The sequence below is a fragment of the Vicia villosa genome, unplaced genomic scaffold (assembly GCF_029867415.1).
Source record: "Vicia villosa cultivar HV-30 ecotype Madison, WI unplaced genomic scaffold, Vvil1.0 ctg.000146F_1_1, whole genome shotgun sequence".
Lineage (NCBI taxonomy): Eukaryota > Viridiplantae > Streptophyta > Magnoliopsida > Fabales > Fabaceae > Vicia > Vicia villosa.
The window spans coordinates 1,269,916-1,286,964 of NW_026705038.1; positions in this window are offsets into that span (position 1 = coordinate 1,269,916).

The window sequence follows — 17,049 nt, forward strand, 5'->3', positions numbered from 1 at the left end:
CACTTTCAATACCCTAATTCCCAATTCTCAATTGCAATTTATTTTTATTAATTACATGTTAATTTCTGTTTTTCTAATAAAATTTAATCAAAATCTGATAATGAAATGTTATGGATCACACAATAACTCTTTGGGCCTGCCACGAACAGCTGCTGTTCGCACACCCCCCTTGGCCCATGACATCATTTTTGCTGAACAAAACTAAAAAACGCTTTCCTGGGCTCTCCCCTTTGGGCCTGTGCGCCTTACTGTTCTTCACACCATAAGTTCAGTATGCACCCCCTGTTTCCATCTTTTTGTCTAGATTTTATTATATTTTTGCCACTTCTCTTTAATGATAAAATCACTAATTTTCTACCATCATTTTAGGCCTTTAGCATAATTTTTAACATATAAAAATGTGTGTAAGAAAATAATAGTTTTAGGCTTTTATTTCATTTCTTTTTGCTTGATTAAAATCATGTACTTTGTCATAAAAAATCAACAAAATAATAGTTCTTTAAATTCGATTTTTGTACTATTTTGCATCGTTCACTTTCATGTCTTGCACCATATTTTCAAGTGTTTATGTTAGCCATTTTACACTAATTTTTGTATCGTTACTTACTTGTATTTTTACTTGTGATTTCGATCTCCGCTTATGCTTATATTTTCATGTTCTTTTATTCCTAACCTTAGGTAGAAACCATGATAACATTAGGTAGAAATTCCCTTCATACTTAGGCTAGTTTTTCTTAGGCTAGTTTCTTTTCCTTTTCAACTTTAAAACACTTAACAAATACTTGACTTAATTTCCCATAAAAAATACAAAGAAAACACTTAAAAAACACTAATAAAAAAGTGAAAATTCTTAAAAAGGGAATGGAAGCTTGAACGCCCCTTGCTTTAGGGAACGTTCGAGTGCTTGGATCTCCCTTGCTTTAGGGAACCATTCGAGCGTAAGTTCCCAATTTCTAAAAAACAAACCAAAGAGCAACTCGAGTCTCCCTTGCTTTAGGGTTCCACTCGAAACGTTCAAAATCTCTTCTTCATCTCGCCTCCGAGGCATTCTTTAATCGGACACGTTATTTCCGCTCCATTCCCAGCTTAAGACTCCAGAGGTCGAGCAGCGGAGTGCGAATGTAACTTCGTCCACTAAAAAACACAAAAACAAACAAAATAAAGAGCCGAACTACGGCGCTCTGATTCCTGAAAAGGATACGTAGGCATTAGGTCGCGGGGCCTAAGCGAGCACAACTATTTAAAAACCTTATTTTCCCCGTGTTTCTTTTTCTTTCTTTGGCATGCATTCCCTTAGTAATTAAGCTTTAGATTTATACACCCTTTAGATAGAAACAAACATAGGTGGATACCATCGAGTACGATGGGCGCGAGGGGTGCTAGTACCTTCCCCTTGCGTAACCGACTTCCGTACCCTATCTCTGGTCGCAAGACCTTCTCTTATCCTTATTTTAGGTTTTCTGATATTCCTTTCCCTTATGGGATAAATATATTGGTGGCGACTCTGTTCTTTTTTCGCGAGCGTGCGACATCATGAACCCTAGAGAAGCTTGAAAAACCGTGGCTTTGAAGAAACTTGCATACCAGGTTTCGCTTGGATTGGAGCCATTCCACGTATCCAGGAAGATTCCTTGTTCCCTTCTGAAGCTAATTACATCATCAACATCGAACGCACCATACAGAATCGCAAGCATACGTTCACGGTTTATACCACTTTTCTCAAACTTCGATTTCCATGTTTTAGACATTGTAAATATGATTTAAGTGCATGTTCATGTTTACTTTGATGTTTGGAGTGTTTTTGTATACGTCAATTTGATTATAGTTGCAGGAATACCGTGACACCATTATTAGGGTTTTCAAGGTGTGAATTGGGGTTTTGCAAATTAGGAACAATTGGGCAAAACTAAGGACGGAGGCACGTTCAGGAGTTCAATTCCTATGGAATTATGCTCTAATATTTAATTTATGCTGCGTATTTGAGTTCTTTTGATGTTGCAGGGATATGGCCACGCGTGAAACCGTGGGTAAAGGTCTGCGATTTTTCCAGAAATTCCAAGGTTGAAGGTGAACAGTGCGGGGGCGCGAATTTCGTTTGAATTTTTTTGGACGATCGCGTTTCATATTTTTTGTTTAGCAATGGTTGTATTGACAGCATGGTGAAAATGCTTCAGTGGTTAAGGGAAGCGTCTAAGGAGCAGAGAGGAAGGTCGTAGGTTCGAGCCAGCCTTCGGGTAATATTTTTGATGATTTATTTTGTTATGAGCGCTTTGCAGGTACCATACAACAAATTCGTGTGCGCCCACCATACACTCTCGTATTTCAACCATCAGATGACCAACAGTGCATAATCCCACGGCCATGAAGCTGCCAGTCTACCATGGTCTCTCAGAGGAGCGCACACAGGATCAAAGCTAAGTTTTTTTTAATTTTTTTTTAGTTTTAATTATATAATATCTTTTATTTATTTTCTTTTTTTACTATTATAATTGTTTTCTTTATTTTTATTCTAATAAATTAGCTTTATAATAAACTTATAATTATTTATTTTTTTATCGAAAGTTCGATTTTTATAATTCTATTAATATTTCTTTTTTATATATTAATAAAAATTTCAATTTTATCTTAATACATACTTTTAATCAATTCAATAATTAGGATTTAATCCAATAATTATTTAATTGTTATATTTAACCGAACCTTCGTTTTTACCCTTTAATGGCCATTTTAAACATTAAATTTTATTTTTCATTTTGTTTAAATTGTATTAACCTTAATTTTTCAAGGTTGATCAAGAATTCGATGAAGGCTCGAGGCATTGGCATTAATTTGCCTCTTATCTTTTTGCCCTTATTTTTATTTGTCTGTTTTTGCTTTTCCCTTCTCCGCAAGTGTTTATTGTAATAGCGTAGGATTTTATTTTCTGCCTTTAATTTTATTTATATTAATTGTGTGGTTAGTAATCTTAGGGAGTGCAAGCCTTTAATTAACCTAGAATAACTAATTATTAGATAATATATATGAATTTAACCACCTGATTGTGACACACACACACTTTTGGTAACCCCTCTTGTTGCCTGTTGCCTTGTGATTTGCTGCCATGTTGCCTTATTTTGTTGTTTATTACAGAATAGTCAAGTCCCTCGATTCCGAGGATACCTAAAACAAATGTTGCCCTCAGTTCATTCATCATCAATTTTGTCCCTCGATGTTTCCTCGGAAATAAGATGATGTGTCCCATTGCTAAGGTATCCTCGCCTGCTGCCTAAGATTGACTATTATATCCTTCCCTTAGACTACCTGCCCTCTTTATGGCAGGGTCAGTCTTATGACGGACGATAACTCCGATGATCCTTTAAATCCAATAAAAAGGACTTCCTACCCTCTTATGGTATGGCCATCCCTGAAAGGCTAAAAGAACATTTTTTATAACTTTAGGGTAATTACCTCCTAATTGCTTGCTCTGGTTTAAATTCAATTTTACTCTTTCAAAAAACCTTCAAAAAGGCTACGCTTATTTACAAGCTAAAGTCCTTATTCAAATTCTTTTTCCACACTTCAAACATTTTTGAAAACAAAGTGAGCTAAGCAATTAAGAGCCCATGGATAACCATGGATACAAAGGGTGCTTTAAACCTTCCCTTTGTATAACTTACCCCCCGAACTCAAAATTTCTTTAAAAGGTATTTTCTGTTCTTTTAGCCTTTCTATAAATTACATAAAATAAAAGTCGGTGGCGACTCTTGCTCACCGCAACATTGCTTGCTTAAATACTTAAAGTCAGTTCACCGTATTACAAAAGGTATGATTATGTTTAATTGTTTCAAAAGTTCTATAAATCTTTTAAATTGCGCTTCAGTTTTTGATTTAGCTAATCTCTGAGGGTAAGGAATAGGTGGCTTATAAGGTGGTGGTGGAACATAAGGTTTCTCTTTTTCAGATTCCACTTCGGTGTTGTTTTCATTTATCTTAGCGATTTGATCATCTATTGATGTCTTTTTGGTTTCCTCTGGCTCTTGTTGTGACATGGGTGTGTTTTGAGTTCTAGGATCGATAGGTTCATCGTAGTTCGTTCCACTTCGCAGCGTAATCGCATTCACATGTCCTTTAGGATTGGGTTGTGGTTGAGCAGGAAACGTGCCAGCGGGGGCAGCAGTAGGTGCTTATTGTTGAGCTACTTGGGAAATTTGTGTTTCTAGCATCTTGTTATGTGTAGATAAGGCATCTACTTTGTTTGCTAATTGTTTTAGTTGCTCACTATTATGAATGTTTTGATTTAGGAAGTCCTTGTTGGTTTGTTGTTGGGAAGCTATGAAGTTTTCCATCATGATTTCAAGATTCGACTTCCTAAGGGCATTTGGAGCAACTACAGGTGCTTTTTGATAGCCAGGTGGGACAGTAGGTGCTTGTTCAGGCGCGTACAACGCATTGTTGTTCTCATACGAGAAGTTTGGATGGTTCTTCCATCTAGAGTTATACGTGTTTGAGTAAGGGTTTCCTTGAGCGTAGTTCACTTGATCGGATGGAATACCAGTCAGAAGTTGGCATTCGGCAACGACATGTCCAGCTAATCCATATATCTCGCAGTTAGGTGCTACAGTAGTTGCGGTGGCTGCAGGAGTGATGGTTAATGTAATACGGTGAACTGACTTTTTATCGATCGAAATGTCGTGGTAAGCAAGAGTCGCCACCGACTTTTATTTTATCCAAATATCGGAAAGGCTAAAAGAACAGAAAAATACCTTTTAAAAAGATTTTGAGTTCGGGGGGTAAATTATGCAAAGGGAAGGTTTAAAAAGCACCCTTTGCATCCATGGTTTTCCATGGGCTCTTAATTTGCTTTGCTCTTTTTGTTTCAGAAATGCAGAAGAAGTGAATACGGACTTTAGCTCGTAAATGAGCGTAGCCATATTGAAGAATTATGAGAAAGAATATTGAAAATGTTTTAGAGCAAGGGAAAGCAATTAAGGGAAATTTACCTTATAATTTTGAGAATCTGTTCTTTTAGCCCTTCAGGGTGAAAGGGTCTATCCTTGCCATAAGAGGGCAGGAAGCCTTTCATTTGGAGGTTAAAGGGTCGTCGTAGTGTCGTTCGCCATAAGACTGACCCATGCCATAGAGAGGCAGGTAGTCTGAGGGAAGGACCAGAATAGCCTTTTTCGTAGGCAGCCAGAGGATACCTTAGCCTTTTTCGTAGGCAACTTCTGAGGGTCGAGATCATGCATATCGAAGGCAGCATCATTAGGGACCATGATCTTAATCGAGGCAACTGGCTAAGGTATCCTCGTATTCGAGGGACTGGCTATTCTGCAAAATATACACAAGGCAACAGGCAACAAGGCGACAGGCAACAAGGCAACAGATGGGTTACCCCAAAAGTGTGCGTGGATGCAACAAACACGTGATTAATTCGATTAAATTATCTTGTAATTAATGAGGCTAATTCAGTTCAAGGTTACACTCCCTAAATTACTAACCACGCAGTTTAATATAAAGCAATAGCAATATGGGGAAGGGGACAATGAAACCAGCGGATCCCTAATAGGGTTTGGCATAAGTAATAATAAAAATAAATAAGGGTTTTAGGGTTACCGACTATTTGAGCTTTAGCAGTCGACAAATCCTGAAAATTGGAAAAGGAAGAATAAACAGAAAGGGGTGAGTGCATTATCGGTTCGAAGGCAAACACAGTTAACCCTAAAAAAAACAAAAAGATAAAGAATTTAAATAAATAAATAAAAAGCACTTAGCTTTGCATTTGATCTGATAGGATTGACGGTCGGAGGTTGCCTCGGAGGTAAACCCTGAAAAAGGAAGGCAAAGGCATAAACAAAAAAGTGAACGTATGCACAGTTCAAGAAAGGTTAAGGGCAAATCCTAAAATTAAAAGGAAACAAAATAGACTTTTAATTAAAGAGGGTACTTAGCTTTGTGAAGGGTCGAGCGCGTAGTCGGAGAGCGTTGAAAGATAACCCTGAAAAGGCAAGGCAAAGAAATAAAACATTCAGTGTAGGGCATGATCTTCGTAAACCCTGATTAGGGTACGAATTTCAATAAAAAATGCAAACGATTTAAATTAAATATATATGGATTATTGAAAATGCTAAAATAAATAATCTAATTAAAATGATTTAAATAAATAAATATAGTTAATATAAAATAAATAATATAAATATAATATAAGAAATAAAATAAATAAATAAATAAAATTATTATATAAAAGAGATTTTTAGGGTAAGAGGACATATATTATTGTTGTATAAAAAAAATTTAAAGATATATAAACATATATAAAATAATTATAATAGAGTTATGCAATTAATAATAAAAAAAAATTGGAAAATACTCATCTTGATCGTGTGTGGCAAGCGTGGGAAGTGTATGATGCGCCTTCAGGACTGGCAGCGTTGGATCCATTAGTGAATCAGACGGACGGCTACGATGATGAGGGAGCACCATGCTGCTGTGCGTCTTAAAGCATGGGATCTCCCTGTTTCAAATTAAAACGCGCGCCATATACTGGCCAATAGGACGCCTCCACGTGATCATCTTCTTCATCTAACTTCTGCAACTAGCGTTTTTACACCGCTTATTCCATACGCGCTATAAAAGCTTCGCTTTTAACACCTGTGGAAAATAGCGAACAGGACCAAAACGACAAGAAAATTTTTCGCACATACATGGAACGAACCGTTTAAGCCTTGCGAATCCAGTCATGGACCTGATTAAACCTGATTTTGCTTGTATACAAAAACCCCAAATTGGAGCTTTATGCCCTAATATGGCATCATGCTCGTAACAACATAATAACGTGCCAAATCATCCAGAAACGATGAACAAACCATTCTAAACATGAATATGCAATTAGATTTAAGAATGGATGCATGAACACATAGGATCGAGTCAATTTAAGAAACGGCCAAGAATGACTTACAGTGCTTGATTCTTGATGATTTGTGACTCGAAAACGGTTGGGAACCTTTCAGTGATGATCAAGGAGTGAATTGAGATCGCTTGTAACACCTGAATCGGCTTGAATCTCAGTATTGAAGTTTGAGTTTTTTGAAGGATTTTGAACTCGGGTTTGGTGTGCTATGGCTGCAAATTCGTAACCCTTGCCCTCTGATCTTGTTATGTATATATAGGAGAGTAGAATAGGTTAACTGAACTGAAAAGAATCTCCATGAATCTTTGATTTGCATATTAGAAAAATTTGATTGGAAATAAGTTATGAAACTTTCTAAAATTGGCCAATATTGATTCAATGTTTTTCAATTCTCTTTTGCATGAAATTGGATTGATTTTGGAATATATTTGCTGATTAAAATAGATCCAAATCACATCTTTTATAAAATATTTGGTTTTATTTGATTTTAATCATTTTTAAAAATTCATAATAAATCAAATATATCATGTAATTTTGTGGGAAAGAGATCTTGGGCCTTTGGATGCTTGGGGATCAAAATTGAACCAAAATAACTTGGGCCTATTTGCAAAAATTTCCAAGTTCCTTCACATTTTTCTTTCCAAAATAGTCCAACTATGACAAGGTCTATCTCTCTCAATTTTTGGGATATGGAGGTGTTCTAGGACTTTTTAGAAACTTTAGAGAGTCCTCTAACCAGTGTCTTTGGTCTCATGTCAAAATTATTTTCCATGCTCCTTGTGTGTCCTTTTGAAAAAAGTGACTTTTTGTTGACTTTTGAAAAGGACCTATAATGTTTTGATCCATATCTCTCAAATGAAGCATTTTTAGACTTGGCATGTGAGAGACAAATTTGTAGAGAATTCAATTTACTTCAAAATGAGCTTTGGATGGAAAAATTTTGATGTCCCATGTGAGAGTTATGGCTGGTCAAGGTTCAGTTGACTTTCTCCTATACAAACCCTAATTTAGAAACTTTTTGATTTGTTGATTCTTGATCTTTCCTTGATGAACCATGATCAATTTTTGATCAAATGGTGAATGATACTTCAATGGGAGGATCTTGACAAAAAATCAGGAGTTTTGACTTTTCTTTGACCACAGTTGACTTTTAGGTTAACCTAGTCGACTGTTGACTTTCTGAACATTTGAGTGACCAATCTTTTGAGTTGAGACTTGATACTTGCCATAGAGATAATGTGAGACATATTGAGCCATATAGGAGGTCTTGGAGCCATTGATTCATTGATTTTCCTTTGAGCAAACCAAACCCTAGTTTCTGAGCCTTGTTTAGGAGAGTGTGTCTTGGAGCTTTGTATCTTGATTTGAATTTGAATAGGAGAGAATGTATGGGAAAATTTTTGGGTATGACAGCTGCCCCTGTTCAATTATCTTAAACCTGAAGATGTAGAGTGGTTTGTATGCCAGTCGGTATCTGAAGGTGGAAGATGATTGAACACTAGAATACCAAGAAATTTGCCCTTGCTGAAGTAGGGACCTTGTCGGAGATGGGCTTGAAGATGCCATCCAGGTGTTGAAAGAAAATTTATTGGAGATTGATCATGTCAGCACCGTTCGTAGTAACTGAATTAGATCTAAGTCTTTTGAACTATTTATGGAGGATGCTCGAAACTAAGTATCAGAACTAAATCGTCGTCTTGATTATCTCTGAACTATTTTTGAAATAATTGTCACAATTAAATCTCTATCTTGTTTATCTCTGAACTATCTTTGGAGGATACCCAAAATTAAGTGTCAGAATTAAATAACTATCTTGATTATCTCTGAATTGTTAAGTATCAGAATTAAATCTCTGTCTTGATTATCTCTGAACTATCTTTGGAAGATACCCAAAATTAAGTGTCAGAATTAAATAACTATCTTGATTATCTCTGAACTGTTAAGTATCAGAATTAAATCTCTGTCTTGATTATCTCTGAACTATATTTGGAGGATACCCAAAATTAAGTGTCAAAATTAAATCTTCGTCTTGATCATTTCTGAACTATCTCTGGAAGATATCCAAAATTAAGTGTCAGAACTAAATCTTTGTCTTGATCATTTCTGAACTATCTCTGGAAGATATCCAAAATTAAGTGTCAGAACTAAATCTTTGTCTTGATCATTTCTGAACTATCTCTGGAGAATATCCGGAACTAAGTATCAGAATTTAGATATATGTGTTGATTATCTCTAAGCTATCTTTGGAAGATATCCAAAATTAAGTATCAGAACTAAATCTCCATCTTGAATGAGCGTCAGAATTAAATCTTTGATTTGATTATCTCTGCACTATATCTAGAAGACAATGTTTATTTGATTGTAGAAGTAGGCTGAAAAAGGAACATTAGTTTTATGCAATGTTGTGATGCATGTATTGTAATGTTTATGAATGAAAGTGTTATGCATAGGCAATGAGGCATATGTATGTTATGTATGAATTTACTATGACACATGATGTATGAAAGTGATTTATGCTATTTGGAGTATCTTGAGAAAATAAATCTCTGTATCATTGTGATTTTGTCGTTTGATTTTGTCTTGAAGAAGTATAGCTGGGGATTTATGATTCTTGCTTGGGGATGATCAGTAACTTGATGTACCCTGTGTCGGGACGAGAACTTTTGAAGACATCTTCTTAATGATTACTTTGTGGGGATATGATCTTATGAACCTGGCACTGTGGGGAGATGTGGGTGTCTTGAAAGTTGCCCCCAGTATCATAGTAACTTACTACTCGATTCAGGACACGCCACTGAGTATTGATCAAGATGTTGAACTGGACTTGCATATATTTTCCCCAGTTAGTAGGAACTTTTGGAAAGATTCGCCTCGCGAGGACTTTATGAGATGCGTACTATGGGAGACGTGCCCCTAGTAATCATGCCCCTGATTGTTTTTTGACCCCCTTGAGAGATTCTCGGAGTAATCTTGTCTGTCGGGATAACTTCCAGTCATTAGTTGTACCCTGTGCAAGTTCTTTCTGATGCTAACATTTGAAATTATGTAGCAGAATATGTTTAATAATGAATTCATGAGATGCAATGCATATGTCTGTCTTGAGTTTTTGAAAAACATTAAAGCAGGAGATGTAAAAACATGACATTTGTAAGAACATGATATTTATAACAACATGCCGTTTGTAAAAACGTGACATCAACTTGGCATTTATGGTAAACCTTAAGGAGTCAGGATACCTTTTTGGTAACAGTACGCTTTCGAACTAACCATGTTTCAATTAGGACTTTCAAAGGTTGTAACGTGGCTTGGTTCACGGTTTAAGAAACAAAGGATAAAGGCTCAAAGTTTATTTGTACCCACCCCTCTTCGTGATGTTCTTCGATCCTAAGCTCAGTCAATTCAACTTATGCATTCAGGTTCCAAGAGATCTATGGATTTGCGCCTTTGATAATGTTGATGGTTCGCAAGTAATGAGAACTTCTGATATGGCAGTCATTTCTTCCTTTTGGTAGTCACAACTTTGTGTTGTTCAAGAATTTATTGACTTCTCTTTTTTCATCTTTTTGATATCCCTAACTTTTGCCTGAACTGTCTATTGTGAGCTTACAGTCAGCGGGATGCCTTGATTTTTGCCTAAGTCATCTTTTTTATTTTTGACTTAGCAGGCTTTTCTTTGTATATATGTTTTTCGTTTTTTTCCCTTTTGAAAGATAATAACTGCCTTGTTTGATTGATGAACCGTCATTGTCTTTTGATTGACATTTCCAACACTTCTTTGATGCGTGCGGTTGAACGTTTGTGATTGAAACCTTTGTTGAAAGGTGTACTGAATGGTTCTCTTAAAATAGAATGCACAGCCAAATTAACTGAGAACTACCCTGCCCCAGGTTATGATCAAAGGTTTATTCAAGAAAGAAAACTCCTACAACTTAGGCTCAAAAGGGTTAACGAGGGATTATCATCCTTATATCTCCACTGTTTAGGAATTGAAATAATGCCTGTACATCGTCAACATAGTCCGTTCAAAAGCATACTGTATGAGGTCGCGGTATCGTTTTCGTCATCCTCCCTCAAAAGGCTTACAGCTTAGCAGGAGTTGAATAAACACAAAACATATGCAAAGTAAATACGTGATTTGAAATGAATGATTACGAAATAATGTATTCAAGACAAACATATGCAATGCACTGATGATAATTATTAACAGATAATGTCTATCATAAGTCGAATGTTTAAACAAACAGAATAGAAATTGCAAACAAAAGTAAATCTAATGATCTAAAAATTTCATCCTTCTAGCCATCCATAGTATTAGCAATCTTGTTGTGATTAGGCATGGGAGCAGTGATCACATTAGGAGTTGCAGGATGGTCGAACTCAATTTCACCAGCGTCGATCATATCTTGGATCTTGTTCTTCAACGGCCAACAATTCTCTGTATCATGCCCAGGACTATTAGAATGATATGCGCACCTTGCACTGGGCTTATAACTAGGAGCAGAGGTGTTAGGATTCTTAGGAGGATCCCTCAGGGTGATCAAATTTGCCTTTAGCAGATGTTGTAAAGCTTGAGCTAGCGACGTGTTGATCTTTGTGAATTGACGTCTGGGTGTAACTTGTTTGTCTTGACGACCTTGTTGAGGCGCCGGTGTGGAGCTCAGAACTGCCCCAATATGTTGATCATGGTTTTTCCTTTTCTGCCCATACACAGCATTGGAATCTGACCTCCCATTGAAATGCTTCTTTGTAGTACTTGAGGATGTAGCCACTTGAATCTTACCACTTCGGATGCCATTCTCGACACGTTCCCCAGTCAGTATAAGCTCAGTGAACCCAGATGACGAACTCCCCAGCAAATGACTATAGAAAGGGCCAGTCAATGTATTCATAAACATATCTACCAGCTCTCTATCAGTCAAGGAAGGTTTGACTCTTCCAGCCAGATCTCTCCATTTTTGAGCATATTCTTTGAAACTTTCATTAGAGCCCATAGACATGCTTTGTAGTTGCATACGAGTTGGTGCGAGGTCGGAATTGTATCGATATTGTTGGTAGAAGGCACCCATCAAATCCTCCCAGGTACTGATGTTAGCACTTTCCAATTGATAGTACCATTCGAGTTGAGTTCCAGATAAGCTTTCTTGAAAGAAATGGATCCAGAGCCTCTCATCAGCAGTGTGAGGCTGAATCTTCCTTACATAAGACCTCAAGTGTAGTTTAGGACAAGAGACTCCATCATACTTAGCAAAGGCGGGAGTTTTGAATTTTGGAGGAATAACAACCCCAGGAACAAGTCCAAGCTCTTCAAAATCCAGCCCAGGTATCTTCTGAATTTCCACGCTTCTCAGGCGCTCTTCTAACATCTTGTATTTGTCATCGGGATGTTCGTCCTCATGGTAATAGTCCTCTTCTTCTTCAGAGAGTTTGGCAGAATCGTGGTTACTTTTTGCATCGGTTTTGATACTAGCATCATCATCTTGCTCATCCTCATCACTGTCTTTAGAGGTTTCAGCATCCCTGAGTTGCAAGATCGGTCTAAGCTTTTTCACTCGAGTCTTCTTACCCTCTTTGGGAGTTTCAGCTTCTTCAACCTTTTTGAGAGGGCCTTTGAACCTTCTTCCCAGATTGAGAACACCTTTAGGTTTCTTGGTCTTCTTTTCCTTCTTAGTCAGAAGGGATTTTAGCTCATCTTGCCCCTTGGACAAATTCAGAATCAAGGCTTGGAACTCAGTGTTTTGAGCTTGGAGATCCTTAACTGATTGTTCGAGATTCATGATGCTGAAATAAACAGCGAGGAAGGATGAGAAACCCATCATAGGAAACCTGTTATGCGATGTTATGAATGCAAATGAAATGTTTTCAAGGATCCTTGGGAATTTAGTAAGCAACATTAGAAATGATTTGGTCGCATCTTCGTTTGAAGAAATCTGAACTTTGTCTTTGAACGTCTTTCTTTGAGAATCAAGCTCACCATATCGAGTGGGTCATCGCCTCTGATTCGGGATACTTGTACTTTTGAATTTTAAAGCACATGGCTAGAGGAAGATAAATCCTCTTGCCCCTTGATAGGTACTGAGTCTATGAATTGGAAGGTATGTGGCCAGAGGAAAGTAAATCTTCTTGCCCCTTGATAGGAATTTAGTCCTTGATAAGAGTACCTGGAATTGTGCGCCCTAAATCCCTAAGATCCTTGAAAGGGTTAGTTAAATCATGTTATGTTTATGATGTCATGATGTCATGAATGTTATGCGAATGCAATTCGTTAGACTTAGTGTGAGATGGTAAAGACAAACAAGTCCTTTCAACAAAACCTGCGGGGAAACGAAGGTTAGTAGCAAACACAAACAAGTCACACAATTGCCTTAAGGGTAGGCTTGCATGAAGTTCATAGGTATATACCCTTCTTCCTTTCGTTTAGTTGGTTCAACCTGTCCTAAAACGTAACCAGGTTCTATGGTGCTCATATCCCTGATCTTTCTCGTGGGCATTGTCTCAACATAGCACTCAATCAGCCAGCCAAAAGCATCCCTTGAGTCCAATCTCAATGAGTGTAGCATCGAGTATCAACCGGCTTCAGTCAGGAATCCGAAGCCAGCCATCTCGCTACTTCTTATAAGCCAAAGTCAAGTTCAACTAAGGTTCTAAAGGCGGACTAGTGCTCATGACACCACGCGGTAGCCAAATGTCTCCTCGATCAGATTCGAGGGCCATCAGGACAAACCAAAGCGTCGCACTAACGGTGGCCACCAGTTCAACCATAACGATACATGTCGTACAGCTTCCCTGGTCTCATGCCACATACTTAAGGTACACTAGATCCGGGTGTAGGATCTTTCACATATCAGAATTCCCAAAACAGTCTTGAAAATTAAAACAAGCAAAACAAACAATAGAAAACATTTTAAAGTGGATCCTAAACTTTTAAGGTAACCCCTCTTTTATCGAAATTAATCCCCAGCAGAGTCGCCAGTGCTGTAATACGGTGAACTGACTTTTTATCGATCGAAATGTCGCGGTAAGCAAGAGTCGCCACCGACTTTTATTTTATCCAAATATCAGAAAGGCTAAAAGAACAGAAAAATACCTTTTAAAAAGATTTTGAGTTCGGGGGGTAAATTATGCAAAGGGAAGGTTTAAAAAGCACCCTTTGCATCCATGGTTTTCCATGGGCTCTTAATTTGCTTTGCTCTTTTTGTTTCAGAAATGTAGAAGAAGTGAATACGGACTTTAGCTCGTAAATGAGCGTAGCCATATTGAAGAATTATGAGAAAGAATATTGAAAATGTTTTAGAGAAAGGCAAAGCAATTAAGGGCAATTTACCTTATAATTTTGAGAATCTGTTCTTTTAGCCCTTCAGGGTGAAAGGGTCTATCCTTGCCATAAGAGGGCAGGAAGCCTTTCATTTGGAGGTTAAAGGGTCGTCGTAGTGTCGTTCGCCATAAGACTGACCCATGCCATAGAGAGGCAGGTAGTCTGAGGGAAGGACCAGAATAACCTTTTTCGTAGGCAGCCAGAGGATACCTTAGCCTTTTTCGTAGGCAACTTCCGAGGGTCGAGATCATGCATATCGAAGGCAGCATCTAGAGGTGTCAATTTAGGGGGCCATAAAATTTGAGCCCTAGCCCACTTAATAAGAGGGCTTAAAAATATCTAAGAATAATGAGCCCTTAAACATATAGGCCCCAAAAATATAAGGCCCTAAAAATTTAGAAGGGGGCCTTAGGCCCCAAATAAAAAATTAATAATTAAAAAAAATAAACACACAAATCCAGTTTATGTTAATAGGTGTCAATTTACTGTTTTTTTAGTATTTGAAAATTCAAAATTCAAAAACTTGTTTGAATGTAATGTTTTATAATACTGTATTTAAAAACAGTTTTCAATTTTCGTGTTTTTAAAACTAAAAAACAAAAACAGCTTTAACCTGTTTTCCATTTCAGTTTTGCGATTTTATATGATTGAAAACAAGCTAAAACTAGTACTTTTTATTAATATGGATAAAATGTAATATAAACAAGTATTTTTTCTCAATTAAGGCTCTGCTTACAATAATCTTTTTTTATTTTTAAATAGCTGGTAACGAATAATGTTTTATTTTTATTAAGCATTGTCTTCCATTCTATTATTACAAATTCATACAATTAAAATTTAAACTAAAAAAGTACTTTATTTCAAAATAAATATTAATATAAAATATAAAAAATGTGTCAAAATAAATATCATTTTATATGTCTAATAAGGTATTAAAAATGAATTATTATAAAAAGTAAATTGCAATTCTTGAATTAAGGTTGTCTATATCGCCCTCAATAAAGACGTATCAGTGAAAAATATCTCAAATGTATTCGACAAGTAAAAAATTTGTATACTATGCATCTATCCGAAATACCAATAAAAATAATAATATTTTAACATGTCCGTTAATATTATTTTTTAAATATTTAAAAATGATTTTTATTTTTGTTTAGTTTTTTTCTAAGAATAAAATTTAGTTACTGAGTTACTGAATTTAACTTTTACTTATATTCATGTGCACCTTTAAACTTAATTATTAATTATACAAAAATATATTTTTAAAATCAATTGACCAAATAAATTTTTTACTCTTTTTAAAAATAAGTATATGAAAATTAGGCCAACAAATAAATTTTTTTAATTTTATATTTCTAAAACAGTTTTAAAAATAAGTTTACCAAACAACTTTTTTTGATTATTCTCTTCTTAAAAACAGTTTTATAAAATTGATTTATAAAACAAATTTTAAAATTTGAAAAACAAAACAAGCTCTAAATGTCCTTTCCTTTTTTCTTTCTTACCATTCACTTCGTTCATGTTTCTACGAACACCACTAAGATGCATCCAATGGCTGGCACACATATTTAACTCGACCTAAACTGAATTATTTAAGATTAAACAACATTTTCTATATATAATATATATAATAGTTACAGAAAATAACAAAGCTTTATTTATACATTATCTGGTACTTTGAATTTAACACACAAACAGAGGTTTCTCAATGAAAAATGAAGGAAATAGTAAAAAATTACTGCATAAGTGAATTTTTGAAACAGAACAAGGCCCTTTCAATAGGGCCCAAAAATAACACATTAACTAAGGGGCCTAATATTATAGGGCCTGCAAATTTTTTCATTAAGAGAGGGCTTAGTAAAGTGGGGCTTTAGTGGGGCCAAAAAATTGGGGTTTTAAAAAATTGGGCTTATTTGACAGCTCTAGCAGCATCATTAGGGACCATGATCTTAATCGAGGCAACTGGCTAAGGTATCCTCGTATTCGAGGGACTGGCTATTCTACAAAATATACACAAGGCAACAGGCAACAAGGCGACAGGCAACAAGGCAACAGAGGGGTTACCCCAAAAGTGTGCGTGGATGCAACAATCACGTGATTAATTCGATTAAATTATCTTGTAATTAATGAGGCTAATTCAGTTCAAGGTTACACTCCCTAAATTACTAACCACGCAGTTTAATATAAAGCAATAACAATATGGGGAAGGGGACAATGAAACAAGCGGATCCCTAATAGGGTTTGGCATAAGTAAAAATAAAAATAAATAAGGGTTTTAGGGTTACCGACTATTTGAGCTTTGGCAGTCGACAAATCCTGAAAATTGGAAAAGGAAGAATAAACAGAAAGGGGTGAGTGCATTATCGGTTCGAAGGCAAACACAGTTAACCCTAAAAAAACAAAAAGATAAAGAATTTAAATAAATAAATAAAAAGCACTTAGCTTTGCATTTGATCTGATAGGATTGACGGTCGGAGGTTGCCTCGGAGGTAAACCCTGAAAAAGGAAGGCAAAGGCAGAAACAAAAAAGTGAACGTATGCACAGTTCAAGAAAGGTTAAGGGCAAATCCTAAAATTAAAAGGAAACAAAATAGACTTTTAATTAAAGAGGGTACTTAGCTCTGTGAAGGGTCGAGCGCGTAGTCGGAGAGCGTTGAAAGGTAACCCTGAAAAGGCAAGGCAAAGAAATAAAACATTCAGTGTAGGGCATGATCTTCGTAAACCCTGATTAGGGTACGAATTTCAATAAAAAATGCAAACGATTTAAATTAAATATATATGGATTATTGAAAATACTAAAATAAATAATCTAATTAAAATGATTTAAATAAATAAATATAGTTAATATAAA